The 26,904-nt window shown below is 42.3% G+C and overlaps 1 protein-coding gene and 1 pseudogene across 1 annotated transcript in view; one reads left to right on the top strand and one right to left on the bottom strand.

Moving 5' to 3' along the window:
- LOC126351083 (uncharacterized) overlaps nt 1-26,904 on the top strand; it is a 250,191-nt gene that overhangs the window by 71,835 nt on the left and 151,452 nt on the right. The gene's annotated exons all lie outside the window — the stretch shown is intronic.
- Nucleotides 12,747-13,227, bottom strand: LOC126352818 (sorting nexin-12-like; annotated as a pseudogene).

Genomic DNA, 26,904 nt, shown 5'->3' with positions numbered 1-26,904 from the left:
AGGAAGGGGAAACTTTATTGACACATTCCTGGGGTCAGATACATCACATGATCACACTGACAGAACCACAGGCACATAGACACAGGCAACAGAGCATGCACAATGTCGGCACTAGTACAGTGTATATCCACCTTTCGCAGCAATGCAGGCTGCTATTCTCCCATGGAGACGATCGTAGAGATGCTGGATGTAGTCCTGTGGAACGGCTTGCCATGCCATTTCCACCTGGCGCCTCAGTTGGACCAGCCTTCGTGCTGGACGTGCAGACCGCGAGAGACGACGCTTCATCCAGTCCCAAACATGCTCAATGGGTGACAGATCCGGAGATGGTGCTGGCCAGGGTAGTTGACTTACACCTTCTAGAGCACGTTGGGTGGCACGGGATACATGCGGACGTGCATTGTCCTGTTGGAACAGCAAGTTCCCTTTCCGGTCTAGGAATGGTAGAACGATGGGTTCGATGACGGTTTGGATGTACCGTGCACTATTCAGTGTCCCCTCGACGATCACCAGAGGTGTACGGCCAGTGTAGAAGATCACTCCCCACACCATGATGCCGGGTGTTGGCCCTGTGTGCCTCGGTCGTATGCAGTCCTGATTGTGGCGCTCACCTGCACGGCGCCAAACACGCATACGACCATCATTGGCACCAAGGCAGAAGCGACTCTCATCGCTGAAGACGACACGTCTCCATTCGTCCCTCCATTCACGCCTGTCGCGACGCCACTGGAGGCGGGCTGCACGATGTTGGGGCGTGAGCGGAAGACGGCCTAACGGTGTGCGGGACCGTAGCCCAGCTTCATGGAGACGGTTGCGAATGGTCCTCGCCGATACCCCAGGAGCAACAGTGTCCCTAATTTGCTGGGAAGTGGCGGTGCGGTCCTCTACGGCACTGCGTAGGATCCTATGGTCTTGGCGTGCATCCGTGCGTCGCTGCGGTCCGGTCCCAGGTCGACGGGCACGTGCACCTTCCGCCGACCACTGGCGACAACATCGATGTACTGTGGAGACCTCACGCCCCACGTGTTGAGCAATTCGGCGGTACATCCACCCGGCCTCCCGCATGCCCACTATATGCCCTCGCTCAAAGTCCGTCAACTGCACATACGGTTCACGTCCACGCTGTCGCGGCATGCTACCAGTGTTCAAGACTGCGATGGAGCTCCGTATGCCACGGCAAACAGGCTGACACTGACGGCGGCGGTGCACAAATGCTGCGCAGCTAGCGCCATTCGACGGCCAACACCGCGGTTCCTGGTGTGTCCGCTGTGCCGTGCGTATGATCATTGATTGTACAGTCCTCTCGCAGTATCCGGAGCAAGTATGGTGGGTCTGACACACCGGTGTCAATGTGTTCTTTTTTTAATTTCCAGGAGTGTATGTATATATACATGTAATAGAAAAGACTGTACCAAGAAATATTTCAAGTTTCACACACAAATAGAGTATTATGCAGTACACAAACTAATCACTGCTATAATGTTCCTCCTGACTGATCTCTGTCACAATTTAACACTACAAATAATTGCACTAATCAGGTTATCTGTGCAGACGTTTAGAGCATGTTTAAGGTAACACTAATTAAAAAGAAGACATAGCACAAATAATCATAAACAAAAGAGAAAGTCAATCATATTCTTATAACTAAATACTTCTACACTAGTACATTACCTCTACAGATCACATCAATAATGATCATTCATTTGCAAAAGAATGGTGTACCTTTTTACACATAAGACATAAGACTATTAGTCATTTACTGAAGGAATATTTTCACATCCTTACGCGGTTACGGTCCCCGTACTCTCCCTGATTGGGGATCTGCTAAAAGATGGCTACTATTTCCTTCTTAGACCAAGGAGTGGAGTATGAGGCTCGACAGTAGGTTTTGAGTGGCTTCACCTCGGTATTCTATTGATATCCCTTTACAATTCCTGGTCGTTCTGAAAATACATCTGCATAGTTAGATAATAACTGTAGCAAATCCTGCTGTTGCATTGAGTTCAAATTTTCGGACTGTGTGATACTTTGTTCACAAGTGCGTTCACATTTGCTTTTAATTGACCACCTTGTAAGTCTCGCCTGCCGCGGTGGTCTCGTGGTTCTAGGCGCTCAGTCCGGAACCGCGCGACTGCTACGGTTGCAGGTTCGAATCCTGCCTCGGGCATGGGTGTGTGTGATGTTCTTAGGTTAGTTAGGTTTAATTAGTTCTACGTTCTAGGCGACTGATGCCACAGATGTTAAGTAGCATAGTGCCCAGAGCCATTTGAACCATTTTGAACCTTGTACATCTGGATAATAGAGATTTTTTCCTAGAGAATGATTGTCTAAATGTAGTATCCACTGATTCCTACATTTTATGTTAATTGCATTACAATTACGCACAGGTACCTCTTCAGATCTGAGCATGCACAGTTCTATCCTCCTACCCGTGTTCATCAAACTTAATTTTCCCCGAGAAAGGTCGATTACTGCGTCCCTTTCTCTCAAAAAATCTACCCCCAAAATGCAGGCTACCTTTAAACCCTTTACTACCAGGAACGAGCACGCTATGGCTTCTTCCCCTATATACATCTCTACCCACACTTGGAGTTTAATTATTTGTCACTGTGCACTAATGGCTCCAGTGACTTTGCAGTTGTTCACAGGGAAAGTCAGCATACGCTTTTCTTTGCCCAGTACTCTGATTAAGTCTGTGCTCATGACACAGACAGTAGCACCTGTATCTACTATTGCTTGCACATCAATATTGTTAATTTTGATCTCTATTATCGCTTGTACTTTGTCTTTGTGCTCCTTTATGCAAGTGGGTGGTTCAGTTACTAATTCATGTCCCATCTGTACCCCGTCATTATACCTGAGGATACAGATTTCCGATGTTTGTTCTGTGTCGGGCTGCTCTCGCTCCAAACCTCAGCCGACGATGGAGAGCGTATCTCGGCTGAATATAGTTTGTTGGATTATTACTGGTGGATGGGTGTGGCTGCTCTGTGTTGCTGACCTCCACTATGTGTAAGTTGTGTTGCGTCGGCCGCCACGCTTGCGCAATTGGTGCATTTTGTGGTGGCGGTCGGTTATTGTCTTATCTTTCACTGTTTTGCCGGTCCGGACTGGGTCTCTGGTTCAGTGGCCGAGTTCGGTTTGCATCGTTACAGGTATTGTTGTTCCACGGCCCCCTGGCATTTTTCCATCTACTATTGCTTGGTGGGCCTGTTTCATATCGGTCATCGAACCTCCTTTTCCGGTCATTGTTCACCGGCGGACTATTGCCGTTCCGGTCTCTCCATCTATTCCCGTTTTGTACATAATCTTGTCTCCTATTGTTACCTCCGCCGTTTCCATTATTTGGTGAAGGCGTGTTATTTCGACCATTTCTGTAACCGTTTCCGTTACTTCTACCCTGTTCAGAGGCTGCCGTAACATCCTCCTGAATCAGGTCAATTGAGTCCAGAACAGACAAGAAATGTTCCATCTCGTTCTGAGGTATGTGCATAAGTTTTTCCTTTACGTGTATCGGCAAGTGTGATTTCAAAAGTCTGATCAAATCCCGGGATGAAATCTGCTAGTCCCAGTAACGGGTATTATTAATTTATTTCCCAAAATATTTTCGCAAATTGCCTAATTGTAGAGAATACGGCTCTGGATTTTATGCCTCTTTCCGTAATCTCTCCTGAATACATGTTGACCAAAATTAGGCCAAGAACGCCTTTTCAAATTGCTCATATGTGTCGCAACTGTCAGCTGCTTCGGTTGCCCATAATGCAGCATCTCCTTGTATGTAAGACAGAACGTACTGTATTTTCTGTGTATGACTTCAAACGCTAGGAAAAATGTTTCTAAATCCCTTGATAAATACTACAGGGTGAACAGATTTCTTCTCCGTTGTAAAGATCTGAAACTGTCGGTTTCCAATCAGGCTTTCTTCTATCACTATTTTGGAGTGACATTTGTTTGTTTCGCTAAAATTGATTGACTGTTCTGTCTCGCAGTCGCAATTTTTCACTGCTATATTTATATGCCGATCATTGTTGGACCTGCTGCCTGGCGTCACACACGCTTGTGCGTCGCCGTGCAACAAGCTATTTTCCGCTACCACCGCGGAATGTCAGTGTTCAACGCCCTTTTAAGGTCCTGCACTTCTGCACTCGTCCAACGTCTTTGGCCTCAATCGCGGCGTGCACCTTCTCGTCTATTGCTTGACTGAGGTCGGTGTCTTTTGCCTCTAACCAGTTCGTAAATTCCTTTTCAATTTTGTTCGCCTGTTCGGATATTTTCTGCTCTATTGCTCGACATGTGTCAATTTCTAATTTTTCCTTCCTGTTTGCCAGTTCACTGATTTCATCTACGATACTGGCGTTAGTCATCTGGATATTATCTACTCTTTCGCTCAGTTCTTGCACCGCTTTGGGTATTGTTTCATAGTTTTGTCTCAAACTAACAATCTCACTTAGCATAGCTTCCAAAGAATGCATTAACTGCAAGTCTCTCTCATGCTGGCGTCGATCACGCTCTGCTTGTTCATGCATAAACGTAGCTTGGAAATTGAGCATGCACTCGAACATAACTCTTAATGATTGCACTTCTGACACCTCACCACTCTCTGGTCCGTGTCTAGTGCGTGTGGGTGGCACAGTGTTTCTACTTTCAACTGAATCACTGGCTGGCAGTGGCAACATTTCTTGCCCTTCTGCCCCCAGATTCTCACATTGTACTTCCTGAACTACGCCACTCACATTACCTTGTGCCCCACTTTCTAACTCGGTATCACTGCTTGCTAAATGTTGTTCATTATCCATGTTTATATTTTTCTGACTACGCAATCTAACCATAGTCCACAAAAGAAACAATATCTGAACTAAATATCCTAACACTCAGGTTTCGCTGACATAATCACACAAGAAATGGTCATTTGTTGAACACACTTACTGTATATACTACGATGACTAACTACTCAAATGTCCTGTTATTTAAAAAAAAAACTCTAACAACAACCACACCACTAATGATCCGAGAACACCGCACTGAGGCTACTTTACTACCCACAGGACAACTACACTGTAGCTTTACCTTTTGGTGATCTATCGTGGGTGCAGCTGCCCCCGGGTATTGTGGTAGATAATTAATTTTTTGATATAATGAGCTTTCTTCTTCAGCTTGCCCCTGACTATATAGTGTTCTCATGCAAAAAATCATATACAGGTATTACCACACAATATTTGTTAGGCAATACATACAATAAATGAAAAACTTAATAATTGTTCTCCAACAAAGTTCGACTACCACAATTCCCTAATTATCGCATGGGTATTTTGTGGCCACTGCTTATTTGGACCCCGCGTTGTTGGGCGCCAGTTTAACGAGAGAGAAAAAAAAAATTATTATTGTTATGTGAATGGATGAAAAACTGGGGAAAAATGGTTTTAAAAATTTATGTTATTTACTCTTTCAGTACGAACTTTGTTGTAGAACCCCTTATTTACGTGTGGTAATAAAAATTCATTTAGACAGAATTAAGCACATTTAAAATTACGTGAACCTTAGCAACCCTCTCATGCTGATAAATTCAAACTAACTGATTAATAACATTTATTTGAAACTTATTTAAATTAATTTTTTTTACGTATTTCGGCCTTGGCACACATTTTCTAGATGCTGTGGGTTTTTAAATATTTACTGAATTCTTTCCCGGCGTTAGCTATGGGACACAAGACTGTCGCTGTTAGCATAAAATGGTTAAATATTGCCAAGCCGACCTGAATGTTTAATTATCATTGACAATACACACTTCTCTATACGTTTAAGCTATTCGCTTTAGAAATGGAAAGAACCAACAGATGAACAACTTCAATGTTAATTATCCGCCTATGAATGCACAAATGTAAAACCAGTAATAAATACAGTCAGCCTCAGGATCGCTTTAAAGAAAAATATTTCGTAATTCACTGGTAATTTTACCTGCTCCCGATTTACGGGTTTGGTTAATTTTATAACTGAACAATTTTTTAACTGTGCCGCCGCTGCAAATCTTTCGGTCGCGGCACAGCCCAGCAACACCAATGATAATCGCTAAAAGTGCTGAAAATTTTTACAGAAATATTATAGATGACATGGGCAAGCTAATTTACATTAGTAATACACAATTTTTGATAAATTATAATGTATTTAGACCATAACAATAATTGAAATAACACACCTGTACAATTTCTCCTCTAATGGCGGCTAAATATAGATACAGACAAACGAAGTTTACTCATTCATATAATGCTACGTCACAGGTTCCTCTCTCTCTCTCAGGTCTAGAGGAAGACGATAAAGAATACACATTATGTAGCGCTAATTATATTATTGCTGATTGTGAATGTCTCTTTGTAATCTTACAACATTATTTTCCTCTGTGGCTGTATTTTACATATTTTCATCGCAGATATTAACATATTTCGTAATTACTTTATGAGTATGGAAATATTACAATCGTAAATACATCGAAAGTATTATTACAGAAAATATTACAATAATAATCAACGACCTTTATCTGCTATGAAAAATTGTAAAATACAGCCACAGAGGAAAATAATGTTGTAAGATTACAAAGAGACATTCACAATCAGCAATAATATAAATAGCGCTACATAATGTGTATTCTTTGTCGTCTTCCTCTAGAGCTGAGAGAGAGAGGAACCTGTGACGTAGCATTATATGAATGAATAGACTTCGTTTGTCTGTATCTATCTTTAGGCGCCATTAGAGGAGAAGTTGTACAGGTGTGTTATTTCAATTATTGTTATGGTCTAAATACATTATAATTTATCAAAAATTATGTATTACTAATGTAAATTAGCTTGCCCATGTCATCTATAATATTTCTTTAAAAATTTTCAGCACTTTTAGCGATTATCATTGGTGTTGCTGGTCTGTGCCGCTACCGAAAGATTTGAAGCCGCGGCACAGTTAAAAAATTGTTCAGCTATAAAATTAACCAAACCCGTAAATCGGGAGCAGGTAAAATTACCAGTGAATTACGAAATATTTTTCTTTAAAGCGATCCTGAGGCTGACTGTATTTATTACTGGTTTTACATTTGTGCATTCATAGGTGGATAATTAACATTGAAGTTGTTCATCTGTTGGTTCTTTCCATTTCTAAAGCAAATAACTTAAACGTATAGTGAAGTGTGTGTTGTCAATGATAATTAAAAGTTCATGTCGGCTTGGCAATATTTAACCATTTTGTGCTAACAGAGATAATCTTGCGTTCCATAGCTAACGCCGGGAAAGAATTCAGTAAATATTTAAAAACCCATAGCATCTAGAAAATGTGTGTCAAGACCAAAATGCGTAAAAAAAATAAATTTTAATAAGTTTCAAATAAATGTTATTAATCAGTTAGTTTGAATTTATCAGCATGAGATGAACCCTCTGCCAAGCACTTAAATGTGAATTGCAGAGTAGTCATGTAGATGTAGATGTAGAGGGTTGCTAAGGTTCACGTAATTTTAAATGTGCTTAATTCTGTCTAAATGAATTTTTTACCACACGTAAATAAGGGGATCTACAACAAAGTTCGTACTGAAAGAGTAAATAACATAAATTTTTAAAGCCATTTTTTCCCCAGTTTTTCATCCATTCACATAACAATAATATTTTTTTTTTCTCTCTCGTTAAAAGCTACAGACACAGCAATAGGGAATAGGTCAGTATGCAGTCCAGTTGAAGAATGACCATCTCTTTAAAGGGCTATCAAAGAAGTTGGTAAGAAAAACATGAGTGTTAAGTAAGTAACAGTGAAAAAAACATGGTTAACAAAGAATTACATCAGTTCATTGGTGAAAGAATGAAGTACAAAAATGCTCAAGGAAATTCAGGAATACAGAAATACAAGTCCCTGAAAAATGACATAAATAGTAAGTGCAGATAAGTTAACACGTAATATCTTCAAGATAGATGTGAAGAAATAGAAAGAGAACTGATTGTCGGAAGGACTGACTCAACATATAGGAAAGTCACAATAACCTTCACTGAAGAGAAGGGGTAGTAACCTTAATAGTGCAAAGGGAATTCCAGGGTTCAATGCAGAAGTGAGATCGGATAGGTGGGAAAAGTACATTGAAGGCCTCTATGAGGGGGAAGATTTGTCGGCTGTGGTAGAAGAAGAAACAGAAGTCAATTTAGAGGCGATAGGCGATCCAGTATTAGAATCAGAATTTAGACAGTTGTGTATGTGGCAGACCATATGACTTTCGGAAAATATTATCTACAAAATTCCGAAAACTGTAGGAGCTGATATGTGCGAGAATTACCGCACAATCAGTTTGGCAGTTCGTGCACCCAGGCTGCTGACGCGAAGGTAAGAAAAACTCAGGATGTGTTAGATGACAATCAGTTTGACTTTAGGAAAGGTAAAGTCCCAGTGAGACAATTCTCACGTTGAGGCTGATATTGGAGCAAGACTAAACAAAAATCGAGACACGATGTCCTATCACCCTATACCTTCTTCTTGTCAGAGTTTTCCTCTCATTCCCTTCATCTCCGATTCTGCAGAGATCCTCCTTATCCCGTCCCTTACCAGTCCATCTAATTTTCGCCATTCTTCTGTAGCGCAACATCTCAGCTGCTTCATTGCTATTCTGTTCCTGTTTTCCCACAGTCCATGTTTCAATATCACAAAATGCTGAGCCCAAAATGTAAGTTCTCAGGAATTTCTTCCTCCATTTAAGACCTGTGTCTGATACTAGTAGCCTTTTCTTGGACAGGAATTCCATTTATGTCATACTTACACTGCTTTTACTGTCTGTTACTGTTTATTTTACTGTGAAAGCAGAATTGGTTCAAATTGCTCTGAGCACTATGCGACTTAACTTCTGAGGTCATCAGTCGCCTAGAACTTAGAACTAATTAAACCTAACTTACCTAAGGACATCAAACACATCGATGACCGAGGCTGGATTCGAACCTGCGACCGTAGCTGTTGCTCGGTTCCAGACTGTAGCGCCTAGAACCGCACGGCCACTCCGGCCGGCCGATAGCAGAATTATTTAACTTCATCTACTTCGTGACCCTCAGTCCCGATATTAAGTTCCTCGCTGGTCTCATTTCTGCTACTTCTCAATCCTTTCCTCTACCGTCGATTTACTCTCAATCCATTTTCTGCACTCCTTAAAATGTTCATTACATTCAGCATATCCTGTAATTTTTCTTCACTTTCACTCAGAATGGCAAAATCATCAGTGAATTTTATCGTTGCTAACCTTTCACCTTGAATTTTAATTCCACGCTTGAATCTTTGTTTTATTTCCGTTACTGTTAGTTCATGTATAGATTGAACAGTAGTGGAGAAATACAACATTTTTGTCACACTCCTTTTAATCCCAGCACTTCGTTCTTGGTCTTCAACTGTTGTTATTCTCTTTTGGTTCTTGTGCGTATTGTACATTACCCGTCTCTCGCTCTAGTTTAAACCTACTTTCTTCAGAATTTCGAACATCTTCCACGATTGAACATTATAGAAAACTTTTTCCAGGTTTAGAAATCCTGTGAACGTGCCTTGATTTTCTCTAGGCTTGCTTCCATTATCAACCCCAACGTCAATACATTCCCTGTTTTGCCTTTAACTATAATAAAGCCGAACTGACAGTTATCTAAAAGATAATCGGTTTTCTATTCTATTCATCTGTTTATTTTGCTTGTGAGCAACCTTGATGCATGAATTGTTAACCTGATTGTACGATAATTCTCATATTTGTCAGCTCATGTAGTATTCGGAATTGTAAGGATGACATGCTCCGAAATTCGGATGGTACATCGGTCTCACATATTCTACCCACCAACGTGAGTAGTCGTTTCGTTACCATTCTCCCAAATGATTTCAGAAATTCCAATGGACTGTTATCTATTCGCTCTGCCTTATTTGCTATTGTCTTCCAAAGCCTTTTTAAAATTACGAATACTGGATCCCCTCTGTCTTCCATGTCGATCCCTATCTGTTTTTTTGTCAAATCCGACAAATTTTCCCTGTCATAGATGCCTTCAATGAACTCTTTCCACCTATCAGCTCTCTCCTCTGGTTTTAACACTGGAATTCCCATAGAACTCTTTATGTTACCACCCTTGCTTTTAATTTCCCCAGAGATTCATTGGACGTCGGTATATGCTGAGCCTGTCCTTCCGACAATAATTTCATTCAAGATTTCTTCACATTTATCATGCAGCCATTTGATCTTTGCTCCCTTGTACTTCTGTTTACTTCATTCCTCAGCGACTTGTATTTCCGTATTCCTGAACTTCCTGATTATATTTGTACTATTCCTTTCATCGATCAGCTGATGTATTTTTTCTGTTATCCATGGTTTGTTCACAGGTAACTTAGTTGTATGTATGTTTTCTTCCCCGTTTCTGTAATTGCCCTTTCTAGAGATATCCACTCTTCTTCAACTGAACTGCCTACTGAGCTGTTCCTTAATGCAGTGTCTTTAGCCTTAGAGAGCTTCAAGTGTACCTGTTCATTCCTTAGAACTTCCGTGTCCCATTTCTTGCCCATTGATTATTTCTAACTAATTTCTTAAACGCCAAGCTACTCTTCATACTACTAGATTGTGAAATATGTCAATTTCTGCTGCTGCGTACGCCTTACAATCCAGTATCTGATTTCGTAATCTCTGTCTGACCGAGATACAATCCAACTGAAATCATCCTGTATCTACCGGCATTTTGCAAGGATACCTCCAGACCTTACGTTTCTTGAGCAGAGTATTTGGTATTAATAGGGGAAATTTATTGCAGAACTAAATTAGTCTCTCCCCTATCTTAAGCCTAATATGAAGCCCATAATCCGCTGTTATCCTTTCTTCTACTCCTTCCCCTACAACCGTACTTCGTCCTCCAAAACTATTGGATTTTCATCCTCTTTACATATGGAGTTACCCGTTCAGTATCCTCATATAAGAGGGTTTTCCGAAAGTAATGCCTCCTATTTGCAATCATGGAGACTGCAGGAGATATCTAATTCACAGCAGCATAGCTAAACAGAGTAATATTTCAGCTACAGACTTTTGTTTTTCCATATTGTCCCCACGTGCTTTTGTCAATCATGAACCACACAGGCTGCACGCTACCCTTGTAAATATTGGAACCAACTGAGGCTAACCACTTTCTTACAGCTGTGACAACAGCATCCAAGTCTTGAAAATGTTCGCCAGGTAGTCCATCTTTAAGAGGTACAAAGATATGGAAGTCTAAAGCCGCTAAATAGGGACTGTACAGTGGATGTGGTAAAACAGACCAGTCGAATTTTACAATGAGTTGTGTGGTTGCAAAACTGGTGTGGGACATAGCGTTATCATGTTTCAGGCGAAAGTTGGTCTTCTTCTCAGGCCTTATCCTGGAAATTAGGTTTTTCAGCTTAGTCAGTGTTATCTTGTAGCGTGCTGAATTGACAGTTTATGCAGGTTGCAGGATATCAAAGAGAACCACACAATGTCTGTCCCAAAAGACGGTGGACGTCACTTTGCCTGCAGACAGATGTGTGTTGAATGTATACCTTGACGGTGAATTCGCTTGTCACCGTTCGATGGACCCTCTTTTGATTCCGACTCGTAGCGGTGAACCGTATATCCGATGACGATGCTATTCAGAAAATTGTCACCTTCAGCTTCATCTTGATCCAGCAGGTACCGGCAAATTTTCATTTGATGAGATTCTGTTCTTCTGTGAGCATGCGAGGGACCCATCCCGCAAAGACTTTGTGGTAACCAAGACGTCCCAACATTGTTTCCAAGGCGTTACAGCCGACACTCACCTTTGCACACATCTCTCTGGGTGTTATCCGCCGATCAGCATGGATGAGTTGATCTTCATTGCGATGGACGACAGCTGTGCAGAGTCGACAGGGCCATGGCCGTCGTGCACATCCTCTTCACCAATTTGCAAACGCCGTACACATCGCCTCAAATTTCTCACGTATATTGTATCGCCTCCATAAACCTTTAGCAAACTTCTGTGGATTTCAATCGGCACAATTTCTTCAGCAGTGGGGAATTTAATCACACATCGCTGTTTTATTCAGTCGTCAATATCAGGCACTGTTTTGGAACACTGCTCTGCTGGCGCCAACTACCAAAGAACAACGGAACCACATGTAAATGATAGAGGGAGGATCAAGCATTTTCACTACAGCAACGACATCTGGCGCGGACTTCCAAGGTCACCATAAAAAATAAGAGGCATTACTTTCGGAACACCCCTCGTACTTTCTCCTCCTCTTCAACTTCAGCTTGTAACATCTGCACGCATACCTGGAATATCGTTGTCGGTGTTGCTTTGCTGTCGATTCCGATGATAACAACTCTATCATTGCTCTGTTCATAGTAACTTACACTGTGCCCTGTCTAGTTATTCACAATGAATAGCGGTCCCCTTGTACCAATTTCTGCTGTTGTTGATATTACCCTATACTCATCTAACCAGAAATCCTTGTCTGCTTTCCATTTCATTCTCTTATACACATTATCTGTGGCTGAATAATCAATTACACTGCTTTTCCTGTACTTTTTTCCATAAATTAAAAACCTTCACTGAGGATGGTAAAATACTGAGACACACACGCAAAACAACTCATTACTAGATCATCTGACTTCTATCTGCAGGACAGCACAGTAGAGCTTGTAACTTAGAAATGACGAAGTTGTCATTTCTGATATGAACCAAACAATAAGTGAAAATGAAATTTGAGTATTATAAATACATATTTAAATATTACGCATTCCTGATCTTTTCTGGGACATAGTTTTTATCAGTAACTGATCCTTCAATAACATATGGAGACATCGCTTCTTTCGCGAAAGAGGATGACCTGCAATCTTGCTCACAAAGCTTTCCAGTCCTTTTCTTCTGTCCTCTATAAATTCTTCTTCAAACCTACAATCATCCCCTCTGAATGGCTTTCGACGCTACCACGCTTTGCCTGGCAAAGGAGGCACAACGATCTGACTAACTATTTCAAGTTCATTCGACATCACTGCATCTCCGGCGAACGCTCATTTCCTTCACTCTGTAGACAGGCAGATTTGTTCTCATTCCAACTTCATAATCAGTGTATCTTTTTCTTTCCAACAGAACGAGTAATAGGATTTATTACGTCGATTTCAAGAAAACTCTCTTGGTCCTCATAAACATCATCTAATATTCGTTTCTTGACATTGAGGGGTCACTTTATGTCCACCGAGGTAACAGGCATCAGGCGAAGCACCTTCCCCTATACTAAGGGTAAGGTTGCTTGTTGTAACGCAAATGAAGATGGAGGTGCTGTTATTGCGTTGGAAACTGTGAACCTCTTTTCTCCAACAGCATAGTCCAGTCAAATTAATGTGGCCACCACCTATGTTCGACGTCACAGATGGCAGGTGGCAGCACTAGCAGTGCACGGTATATAAAGTCGTAGGCGTAATTCGGAAACTGAGCGATTGATCGGACTTTCAAATAGGCATGATCATTGGCTTTCGGGCCAAGATTGGAAAAATTTCCGAGAGGCAAAGTGTATAAACTTTTCGCGTGCCGACGTTCACTGCGCATGGCAAAACTGCGCTAGCCGAAACCGGCGACAAATCATCACAGGCCATGGACGACAGAGGTGTACGACGGTTGCAGAGATGTGTACCGGGGAACAGACGTGCAACTTCATATTGGATTCCATTAGGAAGTTTGTGCACTGTGATCACATAGAATTTTTGGGAAACATATGAAACTCTAGCATTGGTTGTACAGATTTGACACAGTTCTTTTATTTTGGCATGTTGTTGTTGTTGTGGTCTTCAGTCCAGAGACTGGTTTGAAACAGCTCTCCATGGTGCTCTGTCCTGTGCAAGCTTATTCATCTCCCAGTATCTACTGCAACCTACATCCTTCATCCTACAACCTTCATCTCTTGGTCTCCCTCTACGTTTTTTCCCTCCAAGCTGCCCTCCAATACTAAATTGGCGATCCCTTGATGCCTCAGAATATGTCCTACAAGCCGATCCCTTCTTCTAGTCAAGTTGTGCCACAAACTTCTCTTCTGTCCAGTTCTATTCAATACCTCCTTATTAATTATGTGATCTACCCATCTAACCTTCAGCACACTTCTGTAGCACCACATTTCGAAAGCTTCTTTTCTCTTTTTGTCTAAACTATTTATCGTCCAAGTTTCACTTCCATATGGCTACACTCCGTACAAATACTTTCAGAAACCAATTCCTGACACTTAAATCTAAACTCGATGATAACAAATTTCTCTTCTTCAGAAACGCTTTCCTTGTCATTGCCAGTCTACATTTTATATCCTCGCAACTTCGACCATCATCAGTTCTTTTGCTCCCCAAATAGCAAAACTCCTTTACTACTTTAAGTGTCTCATTTGCTAATCTAATTCCCTCAGCATCACCCGATTTAATTTGACTACACTCCATTATTCTCGTTTTGCTTTTGTTGATGTTCATCTTACATCCTCCTTTCAAGACACTGTCCATTTCGTTCAGCTGCTCTTACAGGTCGTTTGCGGTCTCTGACAGAATTACAATGTCATAAGCGAACCTCAAAGTATTAATGTCTTCTCCATGGATTTTAATTCTTACTGCAAATTTTTCTTTTGCTTCCATTACTGTTTGCTTACTATACAGATTGAATCACATCGGGGATAAGCTACAACCCTGTATCACTCCCTTCCCAGCCACTGCTTCCCTTTCAAGCCCCTCGACTGTTATAACTACTATCTGCTTTCTGTACAAATTCATAATAGCCTTTCGCCCCTGTATTTTACCTCTGCGACCTTCATAATTTGAAACAGAGTATTCCAGTCAACATTGTCGAAAGCTTTCTCTATGTCAACAAATGCTAGAAACGTAGGTTTGCCTTTCCTTAACCTATTTCCTAAGCTAGCAGAGGTCGGCTTCTACCAGTTTTTCCATTCGTCTGTAAAGAATTCGTGTTAGTATTTTGCAGCCGTGAGTAATTAAACTGATAGTTCGGTAATTTTTACATCTGCCAACCCCTGCTTTCTTCGGGATTGGAATTATTACATTTGCTTTGAAGTCTGAGGGTATTTCGCCTGCCTCATACATTTTTCTCACCAGATGGTAGAGTTTTGTCAGGACTGGCTCTCCCAAGACCGTCAGTAGTTCTAATTGAATGTTGTCTACTCCCGGGGCCTTGTTTCGACTTACGTCTTTCAGTGCTTTGTCAAACTCTTCACGCACTATCATATCTCACATTCCATCTTCATCTACATCCTCATCCATTTCCATAACATTGTCCTCAAGAACATCGCCCTTGTATAGATCCTGTATATACTCCTTCCACCTTTCTGTTTTGCCTTCATTGCTTAGAACTGGGTTTCCATCTGAGCTCTTGATATTCATGCATGTGGTTCTCTTTTCTCGGAATGTTTCTTTAATTTTCCTGTAGGCTGTATCTATCTTACTCCTAGTGATATACGCCTCTACATCCTTACATGTAGCATATAGACATCCTAGCTATTTTGCACTTCCTTTCGATCTCATTTTTGAGACGTTTCTATTCATTTTTGCCTGCTTCATTTACTGCATCACATAGATTTCAATCTCAGAGTTATCACCTTCAGTGCAAAATTGAATCCAGTGGATTCATATAATCATGCACAAAATATAAATCCAAACATTGATGCTTATGGTTATAAACATGCTACCTAGCTTGCAAAATTCAAGCTGTAGAATTTTAATTTATATTAACTATGAATTTGTAGTGTAAGGTATAATATAAACTGATAAGCGGGATCGTCTGAAGGGTCCAGGCTGCTGTAGGGAGCGTTATGATCTGATAAATGTTTAATGGCATATCCTGGATGATGTCATTATAGAAGACACAGTGGACCAACTCAAGTATATGTGTATCCTTGGGGGCCACGCACACCGCTACCTATACTCCCCCCGGCACGATGGCATCTATCAGAAGGACAATATAACTTGTCACACAGCTCGCAGCTTACGTGCATGGTTCGCAGAGACCCCGAATGAGTTTGCCGTACTCGTCTGGTCACCAGATACCCCGAGTTTACAAGCAGTCGGCAATCTTTGGGACCACCTCGATCTGGATGTACGCGCCATGGATCCTCAACCGCGAAACCCAGTGGCAGCAGAACATCAGGGTACTGGAGTCGGCCGGCCGGGGTGGCCGAGCGGTTCTAGGCGCTACAGTCTGGAACCGCGCGGCCGCTACGGTTGCTAGTTCGTATCCTGCTTCGGGCATGGATGTGTGATGTCCTTAGGTTAGTTAGGTTTAAGTAGTTCTAAGTTCTAGGGGACTGATAACCTCAGAAGTTAAGTCCCATAGTGCTCAGAGCCATTTGAACCATTTTACTGGAGTCGGCGTGACTCCGTATCCATGTCGCTATTGACACTCTTTCCTAAAAGGCACGCAGTGGACCGTGCTGTATAAGGTAGTTATTTATCCTTATGGCACGTGATCACACTAATGTAACTCGACAGTTTATAAATTCACATACGCATTTTTCACACACAGCTGCCCGGATTGGCCGCACGGTTTATGGCGCCACGTCATGGATTGCGTGGCGTCTCCCCCTGTGTGTGTGTTGTTCTTAACATATCTTAGGTAGTGTATGATTCTAGGGACCGATGACGTCAGCAGTTTGGTCCCTTAGGAATTCGACACACATTTGAACATTTGACACACACTCCCGTTCAGATACCAGTATAGTTGACGAGATACTCGAGTCATCTTCCAAATATTTCAGATATGGGGGGCAGGTGATTATACTACACAGAAGGTGTTCAGAGTACGTTTGGGTAAAGTATTGATATTTCTCAGTTACCACTCGTACCAAACGTACTGATCATCCCTGTACCGTATCAAGTTCAATAACAGTCCATTCACAGCCGTCCGCCTTAGCCTGTAATTTCACTTCATTAGGGAAGCACAGCTTACGGGAATCCACTGCTCCCAGGACGTCCAATACTGGTTGACGCTTGAGAGGTGCAGCTACCGCAACGGTAAGCAGCCTCTAATCAGATCGCTGCCTGTCGATACGGTGCAGTGCTGTGAATAGAGCTGCACAAACTCAGCCCTAATAGATGACACAGTATTGTGGCTAACTGGGATTATTAATAACAAACGTTGCCTGATAATTTCACTGGCGTGTAATAGTTAGAACTTCTAAATAATGTAGTGTAAAACCTACCCTATTCCTGCAACGTTAAATAGTTTGCAAGGGAATTACTCTTTCAACTACTTCTCAAGAAATAGCGTTTCGTCTGAGGTAAAACTACATATCTCATCCAAGCTCCTAATGAGGCAATGAACGTGACACATTCCAGTCGTCTGTCTTTTTTCCGCCGGTAATAGCTATTTTTGACGCCATAAAATGCGATCCAGTAGATACTGTCGCTTGCTGTTTTGTCAATTTGTACCTCGGATTTCGGCGTGTATGTGTCAAAATGAGAAATCTTAGATACTGAAGAGGTAACTAATTAATGTTTACGTAGCTGTAAACAGCATATATGATCTGAAGAAGGTCCGCTCCATGACACCAAGTTAGAAACGTGTAGCTCATGTACCGACAAAAGAGTTGCTGTTGAGAGATGGGCAATCCGTATGGAAGTTACAAATTCTGGCGATAAGCCAATTCCTTTGGTAAGCAGCTTGTTAATCCGACGATGTCATTATTGACAATGATTCTAGTCGTGTCGTAGAATTAACGGGCATCAGAAATGCAACACAAAACGAATCGCCATGCATTTGACACATTTACATTGCTCCACAAATACTTCTGCATCCAACGTAACACTGACATTAAACGAAATATGATGGTAGACCAATTGCTTAGGCCTTGCATAGTCGAAGATCTTCCCCGACATTTACAAGTCGCCACGTAGTGACACACTAGAGAACATTGCGAAGTGTCAATAGACGATCTTTATGAAACTTGTTGGCTGTGTAGGGTGGGGCAAAATAGTATAGTACGTATTTCTTGTTTGTGTCCAATTTCACTTTTAAAGGGCAAAACATACCTCAAAAGGTAATTTTGCGTTTGGGGTTTATAGGGAATAACTTCGAAACGATGTTATATAAAAATAATTTTCATATGAAAATTAATACGCAATTAATGATCTTAAAACAGTATAATCAACGTTCTTGATAATTTGAAATTTTGCAAAATACTCCATCTCAATCAATTAATTTTGAAAACCGAAAACTTTTGTTGCAACATAAATCGAGAAATCTTTCAAGTCACGTACATACTTTTGTAGAAAAGCAGATTTCTGAAATAGCATATTTGGAAAATAGGGTGTACACAATGTGCTGTCAGAGTAATTTCAACATACCTAATTAAAATATCCAAACGTTCATTATTATCTACTTATTTTTCTTACATTTGTTTAATGTTTTAAATTCTGATTTCACGTTTTACATTCACGGTTTCATGCACGTAAAATGAATGAAATATCTTCAGGTAACATACGCAACGAAGAATACAATATAAAACAAAATCCAGCACGATTTCAGGTTGTCAGTGGAAATCCTGTAAGGCAAAATTCAGTACATTTGTAATCCGTGACAAGAAGAACTGGTTATGGTCTAGTGACTGCAACTTGATTGCGTGGTTTCTCAACTGGAGTTGGAGACAGTAATCGTACAAAGAACTAAATCTAAAAATCTTCTTACAAATTTCTTCCAGTATCGAAAGCCGTATATGTTCCACGGCTATACGTTTGCCTCCGACTCCCTTGGGGTCATTAGATGTTTCCTGTCCTCGCGTACCTCGCTTACTACGGCTTCGTCACACAATGACCACCCCTCTTCGCAGGTCAGAGGATATTCGAAACTTGTATTCTTTCTCAGAGAGGGGAAAATATCTGTATTACTGTTAGGTTATAGCCGTGGCCAGTGTGAATGAGTTGTTTAGGGCATCGAGCTTGAGGACAAGTAACGTTTTCATTTTCTGATGTCAAAGGGCTCGACAGCAAAGTTACAGCCATATGCCAAGTACAGTTTTCAATGTTGGAAGAACTTTGTTGGAAGACTTTCAGATGCAGTTCTGTTGAATAATTAAGATGTCAGTCTCCACTTAAGAAACGATATAATATAGCCGCAGTCATAAGGACAGAATCAGTTCTCTTCCCCAAACCTTACCAATTTACTCAAATACGCCTAATATAGATCAGGATATTTAAAAGATCATCCGTGAAAGTTTGAAATTCTGCTGAATTTTGTTTTTTATTGTCTCCTCCGTTGCGTACATTACACAAGGAATTTTCGTTCATTTTATGCACATGATAGAAAAACGCTACTTTTTAAGCGCTTCTTTACAGGTTACCATCATCGTCAATACTTTCAGTCATAAAAATTATTTCCTTATTACTTTCAATTAACATATTACACTTAACGTGAAACAGTAAACAAAAAATTAAGAAAAAGCATGTAGGAAATACCGCGACAGCACGTTGTGTGCAGCTTATTTTTCGTGAATGGTGTTTCGGAAAACAGTTTCATTACACAAGAATGTACGTGACTTGAGAGCTTCCTTAAATTACACTCCTGGAGATGGAAAAAAGAACACATTGACACCAGTGTGTCAGACCCACCATACTTGCTCCGGACACTGCCAGAGGGCTGTACAAGCAATGATGACACGCACGGCACAGCGGACACACCAGAAACCGCGGTGTTGGCCGTCGAATGGCGCTATCTGCGCAGCATTTGTGCACCGCCGCCGTCAGTGTCAGCCAGTTTGCCGTGGCATACGGAGCTCCATCGCAGTCTTTAACACTGGTAGCATGCAGCGACAGCGTGGACGTGAACCGTATGTGCAGTCGACGGACTTTGAGCGAGGGCGTATAGTGCGCATGCGGGAGGCCGGGTGGACGTACCGCCGAATTGCTCAACACGTGGGGCGTGAGGTCTCCACAGTACATCGATGTTGTCGCCAGTGGTCGGCGGAAGGTGCACGTGCCCGTCGACCTGGGGCCGGACCGCAGCGACGCATGGATGCATGCCACGACCGTAGGATCCTACGCAGTGCCGTAGGGGACCGCACCGCCACTTCCCAGCAAATTAGGGACACTGTTGCTCCTGGGGTATCGGCGAGGACCATTCGCAACCGTCTCCATGAAGCTGGGCTACGGTCCCGCACACCGTTAGGCCGTCTTCCGCTCACGCCCCAACATCGTGCAGCCCGCCTCCAGTGGTGTCGCAACAGGCGTGAATGGAGGGACGAATGAAGACGTGTCGTCTTCAGCGATGAGAGTCGCTTCTGCCTTGGTGCCAATGATGGTCGTATGCGTGTTTGGCGCCGTGCAGGTGAGCGCCACAATCAGGACTGCATACGACCGAGGCACACAGGGCCAACACCCGGCATCATGGTGTGGGGAGCGTTCTTCTACACTGGCCGTACACCTCTGGTGATCGTCGAGGGGACACTGAATAGTGCACGGTACACCCAAACCGTCATCGAAACCATCGTTCTACCATTCCTAGACCGGAAAGGGAACTTGCTGTTCCAACAGGACAATGCACGTCGAGCATGCATCCCGTGCCACCCAACGTGCTCTAGAAGGTGTAAGTCAACTACCCTGGCCAGCAAGATCTCCGGATCTGTCCCCCATTGAGCATGTTTGGGACTGGATGAAGCGTCGTCTCACGCGGTCTGCACGTCCAGCACGAAGGCTGGTCCAACTGAGGCGCCAGGTGGAAATGGCATGGCAAGCCGTTCCACAGGACTACATCCAGCATCTCTACGATCGTCTCCATGGGAGAATAGCAGCCTGCATTGCTGCGAAAGGTGGATATACACTGTACTAGTGCCGACATTGTGCATGCTCTGTTGCCTGTGTCTATGTGCCTGTGGTTCTGTCAGTGTGATCATGTGATGTATCTGACCCCAGGAATGTGTCAATAAAGTTTCCCCTTCCTGGGCCAATGAATTCACGGTGTTCTTATTTCAATTTCCAGGAGTGTATATTGTAGCAAAAGTTTTAATTTTTCAAAATTAATTAGTGGATGTGGGGTATCTTGAAAAGTTTAGAAATATTGCAAAGTTGGTTGAAATTGGGCACAAACAAAAAAACTAAAGAAGTGCGTTTTCCATTATTTTACCCTTCTACACACTCGCTATCAAGATCGTTTACTGACACATGCGTATGTTACCTTTTAAGACAGACCACGTTTATACATTATCAAATTTTCTATATACGTAACAGAAGCTTTCGGTATTTCGACAAAGTTTTAATAATGTTGGAGTTTTAAAAATCTTGAAAGTAATTGGGAACGGAAGTGCTTAACATTAACAATTTATGTACGAAGAAGATAGGAAATTAAGTAGACAGAAACGGGTTTAGAGTTACATAATGCCGCCACCGATTCTCTCCAGGAGAGAAATACCCAGAAACCCTCCGAGCCTCTTGCTCCCGGGCAGTCACTGCCCGAACTACTGCCACTTGTAATCCGATGGCAACGAACCCAGCAAATACTCTGAGGCTCTCAGCTTCAGATGGCGTGATCCCACATCTAGCTTAGGTACCTTTTACGTTTACTAGCGTAAAATAAGGTGTGTTTGCTTGTGTATTGGTTTCTACTACATGTTAACATTCACTGCTTATTACAAGTTTTGAGTGCTTTACCTCTACGTCTAAATCTACATCTACATAGCTACTCTACAATTCACACATAATTACCTGGCAGAGGGTTCATGAGAAACCTTTACATTAATTCTCTGGTATTGCATTCTGTAACATTGCACGGAAAAAGCAACACCTGTATCATTCCGTGCGAGCTCTGATATCAATTATTTTATTATGACAATCGTTTCTCCATGTGTAAGTCGGCGTCAACAAAATATTTTCGCATTCGGAAGAGAGAGCTGGTGGTCGAAATTGCTTGAGGAGATCCCACCGCAATGAGAACACCTGTATTTTAATCATTTCCACCTGAAATCCTGTAGCATGTCCATGACTCACTCTCCCCTATTTTTCGATAATATGAAAAAGTGCTGCCCCTTTTTTGAACTTTCTCCATGTGCACGGAGCAGCAACACTCCAAAAGAGGACCGGCAAGCGTAGTGTAGGCAGTCTCTAATATGGATATGGATATGGTGTTATGGGCGCTCAACAGTGTAGGCTTTAGCGCCCGCGTCCCTAATAGATCTGTTGCATCTGTCAATAGAACTCAGTCTGTGGTTCGTCTTCCTCATAACATCTTCTATGTGTTCCTACCAATAAAAGTTGTTCGTAATTGTAATTCTTAAGTAGTTATTTGAAATTACGGCCTTTAGATTTGATTCACTTGTGCAGCTGAAGCTTAAAGGATTCCTCTAAGCATTCATGTGAATGACTCACACGTTTCGTTATTTATGGTCAATTTCAATTTTATCACCATATAGATATCTTATTTAAATCGTTTTGGAATTGATTTTGATCTTCTGATGACTACTACATGATAAACGGCAGCAGCCACTGCACTGTTCGTGTTGCTATAACTACTGTTTACTCTATATGTTGTGTGTGTCTTGTTTATGTTCTATATTCAACTAAACTGATAGTATCTTTCTTCTTGTACGTTATAAAATTGTTACAGAGGAGGTCGCTACACAGTTACAATAATGATTTTTATAAATCTATAACTCTTAATATTGTCAAATGGTTAAAATGCCTCTGAGCACTATGGGACTTAACATCTGAGGACATCAGTCCACTATAAGAACTACTTAAACCTAACTAACCTACGGACATAACACACATCCGTGCCCGAGGCAGGATTCGAACCTTCGACCGTAGAAGTCGCGCGGTTCCAGACTGAAGCTCGTAGAACCGCTCGGCCAGAAGGGCCGGCCTTAATATTACTATTATAGATCTTTGTATGTATATATCACTGTCATGACTGAACACTGGATTTATCTCCACATTGAGAAATCACGTCTTAAGGGAACGAGAAGAGATATGGCTCTCCTCCCAGTTCACAATAGGACAGTAGTATGTAAAATACCGCATCATATACCATAAATCACGTTACTCTGAGATACGACTGTCGTCTGTAACAAACCTCACGAGGCTGACATGCGTATGTCACCCTTCACGTTTGTACAGGATAAAAGGAAAGACTTATTGCTTCAGTATTTTATGTTCCGTGAGATGAACGTCAGGATCTCAACGTCTTGTAACTGGAATGTTCAAGACTCTATTGGCAACGCTACTGACTCTATAGACATTAACTAAAAGGTGAATTCTTCTACCAACAAGTATTCCAAAGTGCCGTCAGCTACGCACGGCGCACTACGGCTTGGTAGCTACATTTTTGTAATAAGCTCTAAACTTGTTTTATGAAAACTTGTAAGTTAATCAACCTTTAACTCTTGCGTTTCAATAAATTCCGGCAGTTGAACTGTAACATCGGAAAAGCCGATATAAACAGTCCAAAGTTGTGCAATAATTGATAATGGGTTCGTATGAAAACGAGTGAGCATGGGATGAAATGTGAATGTTCATGAACAGGGTCTTAAGCTGGTAGCTCCAAGCAAAAGTTCAAGGTTAGATGAGGCATATAATTACATTGAATGCCCTGCTTATTTCAAATTTCAGTGTGAACATTGACAACCGGTACAAAAATTATAAACATACCCTGGCGTGTGTAAACAGCAGAGCGATAAAATCGTACCATAAATGAAAAACGAAAACAAGCATAAGAATTCCGATGCTGTTACCGATGATGGAGTGTGCTTTCTTTATGAGGATATTTCTGATGTTTGATAGAACAGAATTTTGATCTAAAGGTATCACACGTGCATGGTTTAATTTTACGCCCTATTCATAACTGTTAAAATTACCTCTAGTGGTATATATACAGTTAATATCCGCACTGGGCAACAAGAGGCATCTTGTCATATTGAAACACTGCTAGCGTAAGGTGGGATGACTGGCAATAGGTTATGAAAGCACTGTAATATATGAACACGAAACTGGTACTGCAGGTGAAGATTTCCGAAAAATGTTGTAGTTGTTTAGCATTAGCTAAATGTCGATATTATTTCATCTATTGCAATAATACGCAATCGTTAGAAGCTCTTGTTCAGTTACAGATGCAATTGAAGCTAACTACGGCGGAAACATCTTCAACAGTATTGCGCTGAGCACTCGACTAAATGGTATTCTTGACACTGTTACGATGGAGTCCGGTTGTATCGTTTCAACCAAACTGTAATTATTTACTTCTTTAGTAATAGATCAAAAATTCCTATCTCTAATAACGCTGTGCTAATGATAGCAGGTCAACGAGGTATACGGACAGTGTCTTTTAATTCGTAATCAGAATGTATTCGGTAGGGCGTTTCGAAATCAGTCACTGCTTAAACTTCAAATAAAAATTGTCAACAATCCCTGCCGAAGACTTCTGGCGTAAGTAATTACTCTCGCCCTGTCGACAGTATTGCAGAAGAAGATGGAGAAGCAGAAAGAGGTTCAGGATACCATTCCAACCTTGAGATGGGGAACAGCCCCTAATATGCTCAGAAGGCAAAGGAAGCCGCTGCGTTAAAGACACATAATGTACACTGACGAGCCAGAACATTACGACGGTGTAAGCTTCACTACTGGCCATTAAAATTATTACACCAAGTAGTTGACGTGCTACAGACACGAAATTTAACAGACAGGAAGAAGATGCTATGATACGCAAATGATTAGCTTTTCAGAGCATTCACACAAGGTTGGCGAGGGTGGCGACACCTACAACGTGCTGACATGAGGAAAGTTTCCAACCGAATTCCCATACACAAACAGCAGTTGACCGGCGTTGCCTAGTGAAACGTTGTTGTGATGCCTCGTGTAAGGAGGAGAAATGCGTACCATCACGTTTCCGACTTTGATAAAGGGCGGATTTTAGCCTACCGCGATTGCACTTTATCATATCGCGACACTGCTGTTCGCGTTGGTCGAGATCCAGTGACTAATAGTAGAATATGGAATCGGTGGGTTCAGGAGGGTAATACGGAACGCCGTGCTGGATCCCAAAGGCCTCGTATCACCAGCAGTCGAGATGACAGGCGTCGTATCCCCATGGCAGTCACGTCTCGATCCCTGAGTCAACAGATGGGGAACTTTGCAAGACAACAACGATCTGCACGAACAGTTCGACGTCGTTTGCAGCAGCATTGCCTATCAGCTCGGATACCAAAAACACCAACCATGTTTTCGGATGAATCCAGTATCTGTTTACAGCATCATGATGGTCGCAATCGTGTCTGGCGACATCGCGGTGAACGCACATTTTAAGCGTGTTTTCGTCGTCGCCATACTGGCATATCATCCGGCTTGATGGTATGAGGTGCCAATGGTTACACGTCTCGGTCACATCTTGTTCGCATTGACGGCACTTTGAACAGTGGACGTTACATTTCCGATGTATTACGTCTAGTGGCTCTACCCTTCATTCGGTCCCTGTGGTACACTACATTTCAGCAGGATAATGCACGGCCCCATATTGCAGGTCCTGTACGGGCCTTTCTGGATAAAGAAAATATTCGACTGCTGCCCTGGCCAGCACATTTTCCAGATCTCTCAGCAATTGTAAACGGCTGGTCAATGGTGTCCGAGCAACTGGCTCGTCACAATACGCCAGTCATTACTGTTGATGAACTGTGGTAGAGTGTTGAAGCTGCATGGACAGCTGTACCTATACACGCCATCCAAGCTCTGTTTGACTCAATGTCCAGGCGTATCAAGGCCGTTATTAGGGCTAGAGGTGGTTGTTCTGGGTACTGATTTCTCAGGATCTGTGCACTCAAATTACGTGAAAATATAAACGCTTGTAAATTCTAGTATAATATATTTCTCCAATGAATACCCGTTTATCATTTCTTCTTGATGTAGGAATTTTAATGGCCAGTAGTGTGTATTGTGGCGTCGACTAGCCGCAAGCACACAAGTGTAAACGCACCTGATGATTACGAAATAATCGAGAATCTCGCTCATTGATAACTGTCGACGGCCGAGAAGCTCGAATTAAAAATTCATCTATAAGGACAGTTAGAAGCCGTTTTGTTGTAGGGGGCACACCGGCAGTCCAACGCACCTACGAGGTGTCCTACAATACAGGTCCTGGGAAGCGAATAGATTGTTCTGCAGATTTCTCTACTACGTTCAGGCTACAAAGGTGATTTCCACACATTTGTCGAAGTTCCTGAAGACTATGTTGGCAAGATGTAATAGGCCGCAATGGCTCTAGGATCATCTCAAAAAAATTATGAATTGCCCTGAGAAGGAAAACTTTACTTCGAGAGGACTGTTGATGTACCTTGTGTTGACCCCTTAAGTTCTGAACAGAGTGGTACTGAATTGGTCTAACTGTGAAACAAAATGTATCATTGTTAATCATTTAGAGAACATGCAAGTAGAAACAATATCCTTATGAGTTAAGTAAGAATGTTAATCTGCTACGGAAAATACACTCCTGGAAATGGAAAAGAGAACACATTGACACCGGTGTATCAGACCCACCATATTTGCTCCGGACACTGCGAGAGGGCTGTACAAGCAATGATCACACGCACGGCACAGCGGACACACCAGGAACCGCGGTGTTGGTCGTCGAATGGCGCTAGCTGCGCAGCATTTGTGCACCGCCGCCGTCATTGTCAGCCAGTTTGCCGTGGCATACGGAGCTCCATCGCAGTCTTTAACACTGGTAGCATGCCGCGACAGCGTGGACGTGAACCGTATGTGCAGTTGACGGACTTTGAGCGAGGGCGTATAGTGGGCATGCGGGAGGCCGGGTGGACGTACCGCCGAATTGCTCAACACGTGGGGCGTGAGGTCTCCACAGTACATCGATGTTGTCGCCAGTGGTCGGCGGAAGGTGCACGTGCCCGTCGACCTGGGACCGGACCGCAGCGACGCACGGA

This window comes from Schistocerca gregaria, chromosome 1, assembly GCF_023897955.1.
Source record: "Schistocerca gregaria isolate iqSchGreg1 chromosome 1, iqSchGreg1.2, whole genome shotgun sequence".
Classification (NCBI taxonomy): Eukaryota; Metazoa; Arthropoda; class Insecta; order Orthoptera; family Acrididae; genus Schistocerca; species Schistocerca gregaria.
This window is presented reverse-complemented; position numbering and strand designations above follow the sequence as displayed.